Raw genomic sequence first — 15,488 nt, 5'->3', positions numbered from 1 at the left:
CCATGGGGCAGCTGGAAAGGGCCCAGGAAGGAACTGCTGCCCCAACGCAGGCTGTGGGCCAGCTCTCTGCAAGAGAAGTTGAGGGCTCTGAGGCAGAGAGGGGATAAGAGCCGGGTACAGGCTTGGGAATTGCCGGGTGGAGAAAGGGATGTCTAAGAACAAGTCCCTCAGGAGAGGAAAGCAGAGAGGCTGTGTTTTGACCCCAGCACAAGGGTCTGCAGGGCAGAGCAGAGAATATCCCCCACGTGAGATTGTCGTGCATCCCTCCTTGCAGTTCTGACAGGCACTTCTCTTCAAAGGTTGTTCTGTGAGCGTCTTTCTGTTCTTTCCAGGTGGGATGCAAGCGGTGGGGTGGGCTTTGGGCACTGGGGGGCAGAGGAGCCAGGTGAGTATTTTCCTGCCAGTCTGAATCAGATGTTCATTCTGGTGGGCTGTATCCTTGGTGAATCTATGCACATCCCTTGGCATTTGGGTTTTTTTCTGGTGGTACACAACCTGAGAAGCATCAGCAGAATGGGAAGGAGGTCCTTGCAGGAAGAGGTCAGTGTAAAGGAAGCTGAGAGGGGAGCTTTGGTGAGAATGTGGAACTCTGAGGGGATCCCTCAGTTTGTGCCTTTGCCTCTGTGATGCTGAAAAACCCGGTCCGAAGAACTGCTCAGAGAGTTTTGGATCTTTTGAACAGCAAAGGGATTTATTGCCAACGTCGGGAGCGAGTGTGGTTTGCACCACAGAGAACTTGCTCAAAGGGTTCACAGAAAATCAGAGGTTTTATACAACTTTCATATGTGATTAAATGTGATAAATCATATTCATGCGATTACATCTGTCTATACGTATTAATAATGGGCAGAGCTCAGGAAGAGCTTCTCTTGGCCCTCAATGCTCAGAGGGGTTTAGGTGAGTCTGGGGTCTCTGCTCCTCTTCATCAGTTCCCAGTGTCCCCATCCTTGTCCCTGATGTTCCCACTCCATTCCTGGTGCTCTCCTTCCCAGTGTGACCATCCCATTCCTGATGTCCCCATTCCTAGTCCCTGGTGTCTCCAACCTGCTGCCAATGTCCCTGTTCCCATTCCTGGTGTCCCTATTCCCAGTTCCTGCTGTCCCCAACCTGCTCCCAATGTCTCCATTGCTATTCCTGGCGTCTCCATCCCATTCCTGATGTCCCCAGCCTGCTCCAGTGTCCCCAACCTTCCACTGGTCTTCCCATCCTGCTCCTGGTGTCCCCATCCCTTTCCCCATTGTCTCACGGTGTCCCCATTCCCATTCCTGGTAACTCCAACATGCTCCCAATGTCCGCATTCCCATTCCTGGAGTTCCCATTCCCATTCCTGCTGTCCCCAACCTGCTCCCAATGTCCCCATCCAAGCCCCCATGTCCCCATTCCCAGTCCTGGTTCCCAGAGAGGAACTGCCAGATGCCAGAGGAGGGAGCCAGGATTTATTGCCCAAAGCAGGAGATTTTCACACCCAAATTAAAGCCTCAGGAATAATTGTGGTCCTGGGTTTCACACGGGAAAAAGCAGGAAGTTGATCCATCGGGAAGAGCCGCAGGGGGGCCGGGGTGGGTGGGAGCAGCGGGATGAGCTCTGCCAGCAGCTACTGCCTTTCCGCAGGGAGAGGGAAGGGGCAGATCCAGCTCCGGGATCGCTCAGGCTGTGATTCCTGCTGGGATGAGAGCGGGGAAAGGAGTCACCATGTCCCTGTTCCCATCCCAGGGTATGGAGCCGGCTGTGGAGCCCAGGGAGAGTAGGAACTGCTCCGGAATCCCACCTGATCCTGCTCCGTCCATCCCACCCCAATCCCACTCCATCCATCCCACGCCAATCCCACTCCAGAATCCAGCCCTGATCCCAGTCCCCAATTCCACCTGAGCCCACTCTGGAATCCTGCCCTGAGCTGGAATCCCCTTCTAATCCCGCTCCAGCCATTAGGCCCCCATTCCCCTCTGGAATCCCGGCATCCATCCTGGGATCCCTGCCCAGAGGATCTGGATCCACACACGCTGCTGGGACTCACTGGTGGGCGCAGGGTCGTATCCCTTCCCCTCCCTCTTCCCTATGGAAAGAAAGCGGGATCAGCACCCGTGGCACAGGATCCCTGGAATGCTGCCGGGCGGATCCGTGCCCCTTCCCGACCCCCATCCCGGGAGTTACCGGATCGGAGCTTCCAGACACCGACTGCCACAAGGCCGATGATGATGATGATGGCAGCGATGAGGGACACAGTGTCCTAGTTAGAACAGCTGGGACTGATTCCTCACTGGATGGGTGTAGCCCAAAACTGTGGATTCTCTGGCCTTCCATGCCATTTTCCCAGGAACTGTTGTCAGGAGAGGCCTGCCAGGTGGGGGGGATGTCCTGAGCACCCTCCTACCCTTTTATGGACTGAGCATCCTCATATCCTTTTATGGACTGAGCATCCTCATAGCCTTATTTGGAATTCCCCGCTCTGAGGGGAGGACTGGGCATTCCTGCCTGAACTGGAGAATATATAAACCTGGAGTTTCGGAACCTTTTTCCCACTCGTGGGATCCAGAGGAGGACTGCAGTTCACCGCTCTCAACCAGCCTGAGACCACCCCCCTCAACTGGACTGCAATCCCCACTTTTGACCAGACTGCAACAGCTCTCCCACCAGCAGGTATTTTCCTCTCCCTTTACTTTGGACTCGGGGGGGGAGCCCAAGGAACAGCACTTTGTTCCTGGCCCAGGGTGCTGGGTTCTACATTTGGGTTTTGTGGATTAAAACCAATTGCTTGTCTGTATAATCAGACTTATTGGGCAAGGGGGGTCAGAGGGGGGGCCAAGGGGGTCCATGGGGGGCAGGAGGGCTGGGCCAGGGGGGGAAGGGCTGCAGGGGGCGGATCCCGGAGGAGGAAACCCGCCAAAAGCGGCGGCCCAGCCGAGGGAGGAGCCGAGCGGGAGCACAAAGAAGAGCAGCCAAAAGGTCCTGGCGGTCGCTCGGCAATGGCGGGGGGGCGAGAGCGGTTTGGGGGCCCCCCGTGAGAGCCGGGGGGGAACCCCGGTAGCCGCGGAGTGGGGAGAGCGGAGAGGGGCGATCCTGGAGCTGGGGGACTCCCGGAATGCTGGGGGGGGGGGAGCAGAGAGGGAGCGCCGGGCCCCTTAAGCGGGGGTCCCGGAGAGGGGGAAGGCCTTGGAGTGTGGAGAGGAGGGGGGGCCTTGAGGCGTGGTGGGAGCCGAGAGCGCCAAGAGGTTTGCGAGGGTGGGAGCCGAGAGAGGAGGGCCGGCCGGCCCCGGGAGGCAGAGTGGGGAGAAGTGAGCCCTGGGACCCCCCTGGCAACACTAAAGGGGACCCCGGAGAGTGGGAACCCCCCGGAGGCGCGAGACCCCCGGCAGCACGGAGAAGGGGGAACCCCAATGCAGGCAGAAGTGCCATCAGGCCAGACAGGGGGGACCCCCCTAATCCCAGAGAGGAGAGATGGGAAATTCTGGGTGGGGATTTTGGGCTGAATGTTGTTGTTTTGTGGGTTTTTATGGACACAAGATGCCTGGTGAGTCTTAGAGCTGGACTTGGGCAGGAGGAACCCCCAAGGCAATGCGCTCACACCTTGTTTTTCCCCCATCAGGATTTCTGCTTCCCAAAGCTTGGTCGGATGGAGGAGGCTGTGAGGAAGAGGAAGATGCCGCGGGTCCCCCATGCAGGAGAGGAGGAAGTCAGTGCCCCTTTGGGTCGGTCTTTTGTCTTTTGTGGCCGTCCTGCCGGGGCCGGAGTTGGGGGGATGTCCTTGGGCTTCCCTGTGGACCGGAGGCAAATCCCCTGCGTGTCCTTGTTGCTTCCTGCCCCAGGCCCCGAGGTGAGGCCGGAGAGCGCGGAGGACAAATCCCGGCGGCAGAGCCTGGTGGGGGAGGCCGTTTTGAAGGGCTCCCCGGCGCAGGAAGGCAGCGGGGAGGAAAAGGGCCGGAGATGCCCCCGCAGGAGGGGCTGCAAAGCCAGCCCAGGGGGCTGTGAGGAGGAAAGAGCCAGCGTGTGCCGGGAAGGCGGCCGGAGCTTGAGGCGGAGCTGCGAGCTGGTGGTATCTGAGCAGCCTCCAAGCAGGGAAAAGCCCTTCAGATGTTTGGAATGTGGGAAGAGCTTCAGCAGGAGCACCCATCTCCTCAGCCACCAGAACATCCACAGTGGGGAACGGCCCTACAAATGTGGGGAGTGTGGGAAAAGCTTCAGGCATAGCTCCACCCTCCGCACCCACTGTCGCATCCACAGTGTGGAACGGCCCTACACGTGTGGGGAGTGTGGGAAGAGCTTCAAACGGAGCTCCCACCTCCTCAGCCACCAAATGATCCACACTGGGGAACGGCCCTACACGTGTGGGGAGTGTGGGAAGAGATTCAAACGGAGCTCCCACCTCCTCAGCCACCAGATGATCCACAGTGGGGAAGGCCCTACACATGTGGGGAGTATGGGAAGAGCTTCAGGGACAGCTCCAGCCTTTGCAAACACCGTTGCATCCACACCAGGGAATGGCCCTACAAGTGCTTGCAATGTGGGAAGAGCTTCAGCACAAGCACCAAGCTGCTCAGGCCCCAGCACATCCACACTGGGGAACAGCCCGACACGTGTAGGGAATGTGGGACAGCTCCACCCTCTACACCCACCGTCCCCTCCACACCAGGGAGAGGCCCTTCCACTGTGGGGAGTGTGGGAAGAGCTTCACGCAGAGCTCTTCCTTGACCTCCCACCAACGGACCCACCGGTAAGAGAAGCCCCGAGTGCCCCGACTGCGGGAAGAGCTTCGGCCGCTGCTCCAACTCCATCAGCCATGGGAGGACCCGCGTTGGATGATCCACAGGGACCCCCGTTGGGCACAGACCTGGTGTGCTGGTTTAATGGTAAACCAGCAGGGGAAATGTCAGCGGTGACACCTGGAATGGGATGGAACACCTGGAAAGGGAATGAGAATGCCTGGAATGGGAATGGGGACATAAAGAATGGGATGGGGACAATAGCAATGGGATGGGAACACCAGGAATGGAAATGGGAACACCTGGAATGGGAATGGGGACATTGGGAACAGACTGGGGACACTAGGAATGGGAATGGGGGCAGAAGGAATGGGAGTGGGGACACGTGGAATGGGGAGGGAACACCTGGAATGGGAACACCTGGAATGGAAATGGGGACACCAGGAATGGAAATGGGAACCCCTGGAATTGAAATGGAGACACCTGGAATGGGAACACCTGGAATGGGAATGGAGACACCTGGAATGGAAATGGGGACACCAGGAATGGGAATGGGAACACCTGGAATTGGAACAGAGACACCTGGAATGGGAACACCTGGAATGGGAATGGAGACACCTGGAATGGAAATGGGAACACCAGGAATGGAAATGGGGACACCAGGAATGGAAATGGGAACCCCTAGAATTGAAATGGAGACATCTGGAATGGGAACACCTGGAATTGAAATGGAGACACCTGGAATGGGAACACTTGGAATGGAAATGGGGACACCAGGAATGGAAATGGGAACACCAGGAATGGAAATGGGAACACCAGGAATTGAAATGGAGACACCTGGAATGGGAACACTTGGAATTGGAATGGAGGCACCTGGAATGGGAACACCTGGAATGGGAACACCTGGAATGGGGTCACCTGGAATGGGAATGGGGACATCAGGAATGGGAATGGGGTCACCTGGGCTGAGAATGGGAACATTGGGAATGGGAACATTGGGAGCAGGTTGGGGACACCAGGAATGGGAATGGGAACATCTGGGATTGGAATGGGGACACCTGGAATTAGAATAGGGAAAACAGAGGAGGGATGGGAACACCTGGAATGGGAATGGGGACAATAGGAATGGGAATGGAGACCCCTGGAATGGGAATGGGAACACCAAGAACTGGGAATGGGGAAAACAGAAGTGGGATGGGAACACCAGGAATGGGAGGAGGGACAATAGGAATGGGAATGGGGACACCTAGAATGGGATGGAACACCTGAAATGGGAATTGGAAAACGTGGAATGGGAATGGGAAAACCTGGAATGGGAATGGGAACTCCTGGAATGGGAATGGGGACACCTGGAATGGGATGGGAACAACTAGAATGGATGGGAACACCTGGAATGGGATGGGAACAACTAGAATGGGATGGGAACACCTGGAACAGGAATGCAAACCCGTGGAATGGGAATGGGAACACCCGGGCCCGGGCTGTGTCCCTGGTGAAACAGGAGGCCAGGCCCAAAAGAGTTCACTAAGAAATTTGGGCCTGCTAACAAGCTCCCAACAGCCAAGACCATCTGTGCTCGTTCTGTTCTACTGACTGGAGCAAAGCTTCAGAGAATAGTACAGGAACATGTCCTAGGCCTAGAGGGGATAAATTAGAGAGACAGCAGGATCAGGGAGACATTGGAAGAGGAGGAATAGGCCGGGAGCCAGGGCTTTTTCCAAGCTTCAGGGAGCGGGTCAAGAACAATGGAAGAGAAGGAAGGTCAAGCTGAGGAAGATGAGTTGAAGCCCCCAGAGCCATGGAGGAAGAGTGGAAGTCCCCTCAGGATTGAGGGCCAAGAGAAGCACCGCCCCAAGCCCCGCCTGAGCTCCACCTATACTCCGCCTATTATTAATATGCAGAGATAGATGTTGGAATCACTTGAATATGCATTTAATCCCAGCTGAAGATTGTATAAAAATGCTGATTTTGTGTGAAGCCTTGGAGCAAGTTTGTCCAGCGTGAGTTGGCTTGCTCCCAACGTTGAATAAACAAATACCTTGCTGCTTAAAGATAAAAAAGTCTCTGAGCAGTTTCTCGGGCTGATTTTTCAGATTCAGCGCCCAGTCAGTCCCAGGATGATCCCAGTCACTCCTGGTCTCTCCCAGTTGCTCCCAGTTTCCTCCATGTGGTCCCACTCATTCCCAGTTGCCCCCAGAAGCTTCCAGCATGATCCCAGTTGCTCACAGCCACTTCCAGTCATCCCCAGTGCACTCCCAGTTGCTCCCAGTATTATCCCAATCACCTCCAGCATGATCCCACTCACTCCTGGTATGATCCCAGTATGACCCCAGTCACCCTCAGTGTGGTCTCAGTTGCTCCCAGCATGGGCCAAGCTGCTCCCACCGTGATCCCAGTATGGTCCCAGTTGCTCCCAGTTGCCCCTAGCACAGATCCAGTCACTCCAAGTATGATCCCAGTCCTCCCTCCTGACAGTCCCACTCAATCCCAGTTGCTTCTATTGTAAATCCAGTCACTCACAGTTCCTTCCAGTTGCCCCCAGCCTGGTCCTAATTCCCCTTCATGTAGTCCCAGTCACTCCCAGTACGGTCCCAGTTACCCCCACCATGGTTGCAGACTCTCCCAGTATATTCCAGTAGAGCCCTCAGCATGCTTTTAGTCCTTCCCAGTCACTCCCAGATGCCCCAGTAACATTCCAGTTTCCACCAGTATGATCCCAGTGACTCCAAGGCCCTCCCACTATGTCCTATGTGGCCTCCAGTTGCTCCCAGTAGCCCTCAGTGTGGTCCCAGTTACTCCCAGTATGATCCCTGTTGCCCCAGTTCTGGTCCTGGAGGGTCCCAGTGTGCTCAGATCCTGCTCCCGGGGGGGTCCTGCTGGGTCCCAGTCCTGGTCCCGGTGTATCCTGGTGTCCTGGTCCATCCCAATCTGTCCCAATCCATCCCAGCCCATTCCAGTCCAGTCCAGTCCATCCCAGTCTATCCGAGTCCTTCCCAGTTCAACCCAGTCCGTCCCAGTCCATCCCAGTCCGTCCCAGTCAGTCCCAATTTATCCCGGTCCATTCCAGTCCATCCCAGTCCATCCCAGTCCGTCCCAGTCCCTTCCCAGCAGCTGCCACCGTTTCCCGGGTCCTGCCCCCCCGCCCCCCCAAGATGCTGACGGGGGTCGGGGCTCCGTCTTTGCCTTCGTCTCCCTGGGCCTGCCTGGAATGAAGGGGCCGCTGGGACAATGTGGGACGTCCTGAAACCAAAGGAACCCTGGGAGAATTTGGATACTCCTGCAGTCAAGGCACAACTGGGACACTGCAGGGCCCTATGGAAAAAAAGGAACCTTGTGACACTGCGGAATTCATGGAATCCAGGGGCCTTTGTGACAGGGGGGCCTCATGGAACCAAAGGAACCCTGAGGTGTTTCAGAAGGTCATGGAATCAAGGGGCCACTGGGACACTGCAGGGCCTCTGGCAATTAAAGGAACACTGGGACACTGGGGCAGGACATCCCCCCTGCAATGGCCCCAAGACAATGCCCCATTTGCAAAGGGGTCAGTGCTGAGCTGAGAGGGGGCCGGGACAAGGCAGGAGATGTTGGAACCCAGACTGGTTTGACCCCAAATGAAGCCCCTGATGGTGAGGGAAGCCCTGGAGTCCAAGGACTGTCAGTCCCTGGGTTTCTACCAGAAAGGGCCAGTCCCCTTTCCCAGGGGCAGGTTCTTCCAACAGAACCCTTCTTGGGGGTGTGTGGAGATTCCTGCCTTGGTTGGGGACCCCCCCAAGGTCACTGCTGGAGGTTGAGAGCAGAGATCTCCCCACGAGCGCTGCTCTGGGGGAGTGTCAGAGACTGGAACTGTTAATGATTTATGCATTCTAAGAGACTTCTGCAGGCTTTTGACTTTCTGATGGGCAACTGGGCCCATCCCCCTCCTCCAGTGCAGAAGATGTCAAGCCCCAAAAAGGCAGGAAGAGCCGAGTTTACCACGCCCTCCACATGAACTCCGCGCCAAAATGGGGGACACCACCCTATGAAAACAACTCCCCGCCTTGGGGGAGGTGCAAAGGATATGGATACTGCCTGGTGACTTTGGGGGGTTGGGGGGCGATTTTTCCTTCTTCTCCCCCACCGCCTGCGGATCCAGACCATTGCTTTTTACATGGCTGGATCCAGTGGGCGGTGACTATATACGTTTTTACCACTCTCTTCTTTTTTCTTGCTCTCCCTTACTCTTACCCTATATTTCTCTCCCCTATGCATTTTTCTCCTCCCCCAAAAGGTTGGTCTTGTTGTATGACAGCCCCCAAAATGCTGGCATAGTTGTTGATACAGAATTGTTAAAATAAACCTTGTCAATATGTTTTCAGACCCCGATTATTCAGTGTCGTTTCACTTTAATCCACCCCAAGGCAATTATTGATAAAACCTGAGCTACCCCACCCGCCTTTTTCCTGGGGCGGGTTGTAACAGTCACTGCTGTCCCTGTGATGTCACTGCTGTCCCTGTGATGTCACTGCAGTCTTTGTGATGTCACTGCAGTCTTTGTGATGTCACTGCTGTGTCTGTGATGTCACTCATGTCCCTGTGATGTCATGGCGGTCCCTGTGATGTCACTGCTGTCTTTGTGATGTCACCAATGTCCCTGTGATGTCACTGCTGTGCCTGTGATGTCACTGCTGTCTCTGTGATGTCACCGATGTATATGTGATGTCATCGATGTCTCTGTGATTTCACCACTGTCTCTGTGATGTCATCACTGTCTCTGTGATGTCACCACTGTCTCTGTGATGTCATTCCTGTCCCTGTGATGTCTCCAATGTCCCTGTGATGTCACTGCTGTCCTGGTGATGTCACTGATGTCCCTGTGATGTCATCGATGTCTCTGTGATGTCATTGCTGTCTCTGTGGTGTCACTCCTGTCCCTGGGATGTCACTGCTGTCCCTGTGACGTCACTGCTGTTATTGTGATGTTGCCGGTGTCTCTGTGACATCATCGATGTCCCTGTGATGTCACCTCTGTCTCTCTGATGTCACTGCTGTCAATGTGATGTCACTGCTGACCCTGTGATGTCACTGTTGTCTCTGTGATGTCACCGCTGTTTTTGTGACATCACTGATGTCTCTGTGATGTCACCGCTGTCTCTGTGATGTCACTGCTACCCTGCGATGTCACCGCATTCTCTGTGATGTCACCACTGTCTTTGTGATGTCACCGATGTCTCTGTGATGTCAGTGCTGTCCCTCTGATGTCATCGCTGTCCCTGTGATTTCACCGCTTTCTCTGTGATGTCATTAATGTCCCTGTGATGTCACTGCTGTCTCTGTGATGTCACCAATATCCCTGTGATGTAACTGCTGTGACTGTGATGTCACCGATGTGTCTGTGATGTCACCACTGTCTCTGTGATGTCACTGTTGTCTCTGTGATGTCACCGCTGTTTTTGTGATGTCACCGATGTCTCTGTGATGTCATTCCTGTCCCTGTGATGTCATCAATGTCCCTGTGATGTCACCGCTGTCATTGTGATGTCACCGCTTCCCTGTGACATCACCGATATCCCTGTGATGTCACCAGTGTCCCTTTGATGTCACTGCTGTCCCTTTGATGTCACTGCTGTCTCTGTGATGTCACCACTGTCGCTGTGATATCACTGCTCTCATTTTGTGATGTCACTGATTTCTCTGTGATGTCACCGATGTACCTGTGATGTCACTGCTGTTCCTGTGAAGTCACTGCTGTTCCTGTGATGTCACTGCTGTCTTTGTGATGTCACTGATGTCCTTGTGATGTCACCAATGTCTCTGTGATGTCATTCCCGTCCCTGTGATGTCACCGATGTCTCTGTGATGTCACCGATTTCTCTGTGATGTCACCGCTTGCTCTGTGATGTCACTACTGTCCCTTTGATGTCACTTCTGTTCCTGTGATGTCACTGCTGTCCCTTTTGATGTCACTTCTGTTCCTGTGATGTCACTGCTGTCTCTGTGATGTCACCAATGTCCATGTGATGTCACTGCTGCCCCGGGGATGTCACTGCTCTGCCTGTGATGTCACCACTTTCTTTTTGATGTCACTGCTGTCCCTGTGATGTCACCGCTGTCTCTCTGATGTCACTGCTGTCCCTGTGATGTCACCGCTGTCTCTCTGATGTCACTGCTGTCTCTGTGATGTCACCGCTATCTCTCTGATGTCACTGCTGTCTCTCTGATGTCACTGCTGTCCCTGTGATGTCACAGCTCTGCCTGTGATGTCACCAATGTCTCTTCAACCAGACTGCAACCACCACTTTTCAATCAGACTGTGACCACCACTGTCAACCAGACTGCAGATCACCACTCTTGACCCAACTGCAACCACCACTCTTGACCAGACTGCACCACCACTCTCACCAACAGGGGTTTTTCCCCTCTCCCTTTATTTTGGGGCCAGGGGGGCCAAAAAACACCACTCTGTTCATGTCCCAGGGTGCTGGGTTATACATTAGGGTTTTGTGGGTTAAAACCAACTGTTTGTCTGTATAATCGTACTTATTGTGTTATTTTATTAAATTGTTATTCTGACTTATAATCTCTCTTTTGGGTTGAGTTCATTTCCCCTGCTGGTTTACCTTTAAACCAGCACAATCAGACTGCTGAAATTACCGGGGTATTACTCTGCTCCCCATTGCTGGTAAAATCCTGGCAAGAATACTCTTGAACAGATTAATATCCACTATAGCAGAAGGAATTCTCCCTGAAAGCCAGTGTGGTTTCAGAGCCAACAGGAGCCCCACAGACATGGGATTTATTCTCAGACAACTTCAAGAGAAGTGCAGGGAACAGAACAAAGGTCTCTATGGAACCTTTGTTGACCTCACCAAGGCTTTCGATACTGTGAGCAGAAAAGGTCTGTGGCAGATTTTGGAACGTTTAGGTTGTCCCCCCAAGTTCCTTAAAATGATCATCTCACTCCATGAGGATCAGCACGGCCAAGTCAGATATGGCAATGCACTTTCTGAGCCCTTTCTAATAATCAACGGTGTAAAACAAGGCTGCGTTCTTGCACCAACCCTATTCACAATCTTTTTCAGCAGGATGCTCCAAAGGACCACAGCAGACCTCGATGATCAGGACGGGATCTACGTCTGATATCGTACTGATGGAAGCCTATTCAACCTAAGGCGACTGAAGGTCCACACCAAGACCTTAAACCATCTTGTCTGGGAGCTGCTTTATGCTGATGATGCCGCCCTCGTCGCTCACACAGAAGCAGCTCTGCAGCGTTTAACATCCTGCTTTGCTGAGGCTGCTGAGCTCTTTGGGCTGGAAGTCAGCTTAAAGAAGACTGAAGTTCTCCATCAACCTGCACCTCAGGAAGTCCCCCATCATCTCCACATCACCATTGGCCAATCAGAGCTCAAATCAGTCCAGCAGTTTAATTACCTAGGGAGCCTCATCTCCTCGGATGGTGAGATTGATGGAGAGATGGACAACAGGTTAGCAAAGGCATATAATGCTTTCCAAAAACTCCATGAAAGAGTTTGGTAAAATAAACACTTGAAGAAAAGCACAAAGATCAGTGTTTACAGAGCCATTGTGCTGTCTACTCTCTTATATGGATCCGAATCATGGGTCATCTACAGCCACCACCTGCAACTCCTGGAACGCTTCCATCAACGCTGCCTCCATACAATCCTAAACATCCACTGGTCAGATGATGTGACCAATCCATCTGTTCTAGAACAGGCAGCAGTCACAAGTATTGAGGCCATGTTGCTGAGAACACAGCTGTGCTGGGCAGGGCACGTCTCCAGGATGAAGGACCAACCACCCCCTCCCTAAGATCGTGCTCTGGGGTGAACTTGCCACCGGCTGCTGCAAGAGAGGAGCCCCAAAGAGGAGATACAAGGACTGCCTGAAACAACATCTCAACCTTGGCCACATTGATCTTCATCACTGGTCTACTCTGGCCTCCAATCGGGAGGTCTGGAGACACCCCATCTCTAACGCTGCTGCTTCCTTTGAGAACGCAGCAGGATCACCATCGAGGAGAAAAGATAACGCAGAAAGAACCGTGTCTTGCAGAATATGCCACCTAAGGAGTCTTTCTATTGTGCTTTTTGCAATCGAATATGTCTATCTTGTATTGTCCTTTTTAGCCACCAGTGTGCTTGTAACAAATGTGGATAGAGCCTTTCCCAAATCTTTGTTCCTGAAGCCCAGCCATGATGAACACACGTGCAATCAATATGTACGAGGCAGTTGCATCCAAGGGAAGCTGTGAGGGGGAGCGGTGCCTGTGAGGCCGAGCTGTGCCCCGCGCGTCCGGCGCCCAAATAAACAAACACCGGCTCAGCAGCACCTGTGGTTCTTGGGTTTAATATCGTCGCTTTTTCCTGGAATCAGACCTGGGCCCGGGGGGGATCGGGGGTCGTTCCCAACCGGCTCCGCTCCGCCCTCGGGCCCCGCTGGGGCCGCCCCGCAGTTCCCACCCGGCTCCGCCGCACGGCCCGGGCCCCGCGTGTCCCGCTGCCGCCTGCCCGGCCCCGCCGAGCCCAGAAACGCCGCCAAATCGCTCAGAGGGACCAAAAACCCTTCCCGTGGGCAGCGAGGGGCGCGGGGGGTCCCTGTGAAGGCCCTTCCCCTCAGTCACTGCTGGGCACCCGCCGCCCCCGCCCCGAGCCGGGGCCCTTCCCAGCGCTCCCAGTGTGCCCAGCCAGCCCCGAGCGCCCCAGGGAGGGCTTCAGCTGGGCACGGCACACAAGGGCTGCTGGGGGGTCCCACCTCACTGCGGGGCCCTTGGTTCTTCCCGGGCTGGGCAAACCCGGCGGGTGGAGTTTTGTGCCAGAACTCTGTCCCCTCCTGCGCTCGGCCCACGGGATTCGGGGCCGTTTTCCCTTTTGGGGGCAAATAAATCCGAGGTGTTGAGCACTGACAGGACGCAGCAGCCCCGCAGCCTGCGGAGCCCGGGCTGGCCTGTGCCTGGCAGAGGAACAAAGCAGCTCAGGGGCAAATGACTCCTGGTTAATTGGCCTAAGAAATTGCTCCTAATTAGGGGGCAGGAGAAGTGAGGCCCCAGGGCTTCCTGGCCAATGCACACAGCTGGGAAAGCTGGGCCAGGAGCTCCACAACACTGTATTTGTGTCTTTTTTCAGATAGATCTGGCATTGCATTGATTGATTCTCAATATTTTATGCCTGTTTAATGATATTTTATTGATTCTCTTCAAGATCAGGATCATCATCTGGATCTTTACGGACATGGTGCTTTCCAAGGAGAGCAGGACACAGGCAGAGCCAGGAGAACCAGCCTGCAATCACACAGTGCCACCGGGGAGAGATGTTGTAGAGCAAAGACTCCCTTCAGGTTGGAAGGAAACTCTGCATTCAGTGAGCTACCTGGAGAATGTGTGCCCACAGCTCTGTGAGAAGCTGACAGCAGGGAATAACATTCCCAAGCAGCTACAGCTCTGCCCGGAAGGAAGGACTGTCTGCAGGTTCAGACACTTCTGAGTTTGACCCTTCAGACCATAGTGACCCTTTCAGAGAAAACGCTGAGGACAAGTGTATTTGAAGAGCTCAAGCTGACTGAGAAGGCCTGCAAAGCATCCTGGAGAGCTGATTTCCAAGATCTCCGTGGGCATTTGGCACCTTGATAAACTTCTCTTCTTCCCTCAGTGCCCAGGGAACACCAGACAAGGTCACCCAAGGGTTTCCCTTGGAGTGCCCTGGGCTTGGCTGGTGGAATCTTCCTGGGGGAGGGCAGGGATGAGATGAAGGCAGCTGGGTGAGACTTTGGAATGGAAGATTGTGCCTGTTTGGGGCTTTCTGTCTTGAAAGTAAGCTCACCATGAGCTGTAGAAGGCCCTGTGCTGGGTAGATTCAGCTACTTGAATAAAGTTTTCAGTTTAAGATACTTGTTTTTTAGGAGCTCCTGATACCTCCAAAAGCCAGGTCAGGATTGCCAACAATTTCCTTTCCTATGTGGATATAATTACTTGGCAGGATTCTGTTGTGGAGTCTAATGCTCTGTACTAAGACATTTCTGGACTAGTATTCCAAGGAGCATCCCAAGCATTGTATCCTGCTCCCTTCTCTAATGTATCCATGTACAAAAGTCAGTAACTTCCTTTTCACAGCCTATTTATTTACCTAAATTAGTTCATTTGACTTACATATATTAAGGGATGGCTTTATTTCCTGGTCTATTTTTCCTGATGAAATAAATAAACCAACAGTTCTGCTGGAGTCCAAGTTCTTAAATCACTGGAGTTTTCATTGCATGTATTGTGTAACAGGTTGAAAACTTCCTTAGCTGGCAGCTGGAACAAAACTCCATCCAGCTCCCAGGGCTTGCAAACCTCCTTCTTAAACAGCAGGAAGAGCCACAGTAGATGCCCAAGTGCTGCAGAATGGCAGGAAATGCAGGCAGTGCAATGGTTGCAGTGTGTGAATCTCTGCAGTTCAGCAGAGGCTCCTCATCCCTCTGGAGCAGGGAGGTCACTGCTGGGAAGTTGTGCTGTGCAGAAGCCTTGAGCTCCTGTGGCAGGACGAGCACAGGGCAGTGCCACGGCCTTTGTGGGGAAGATCCTGCCGGGCCTGCCAAGTGCTGCTGCTCTTTGTAAAGCGGGAGAGTTGTGGGTCCTTGCGAGGAGGAGAATGAAGATGTTCAGCAGCAGAAAGCAGAGCAGAGCAGTGCCCTCCTTTTGTCCGGGACTGCCAAGGGGGCACTGAACCTGGCGAGCCCTGAGCCAGGAGCAGCAGGAGGGCAGTGTAAACCCGACAGCCCTGGAACAGCACGAGAGGCTGCAGAGCTGGAGAAGGA

At 54.1% G+C, this 15,488-nt stretch overlaps 1 long non-coding RNA gene across 1 annotated transcript in view; it reads left to right on the top strand.

Annotated features, from left to right (window-relative positions):
- LOC135404501 (uncharacterized) overlaps positions 1-15,488 on the top strand; it is a 45,113-nt gene that overhangs the window by 5,825 nt on the left and 23,800 nt on the right. The gene's annotated exons all lie outside the window — the stretch shown is intronic.

This window comes from Pseudopipra pipra, chromosome W (assembly GCF_036250125.1).
Source record: "Pseudopipra pipra isolate bDixPip1 chromosome W, bDixPip1.hap1, whole genome shotgun sequence".
In the NCBI taxonomy this organism is placed as follows: domain Eukaryota; kingdom Metazoa; phylum Chordata; class Aves; order Passeriformes; family Pipridae; genus Pseudopipra; species Pseudopipra pipra.
This window is presented reverse-complemented; position numbering and strand designations above follow the sequence as displayed.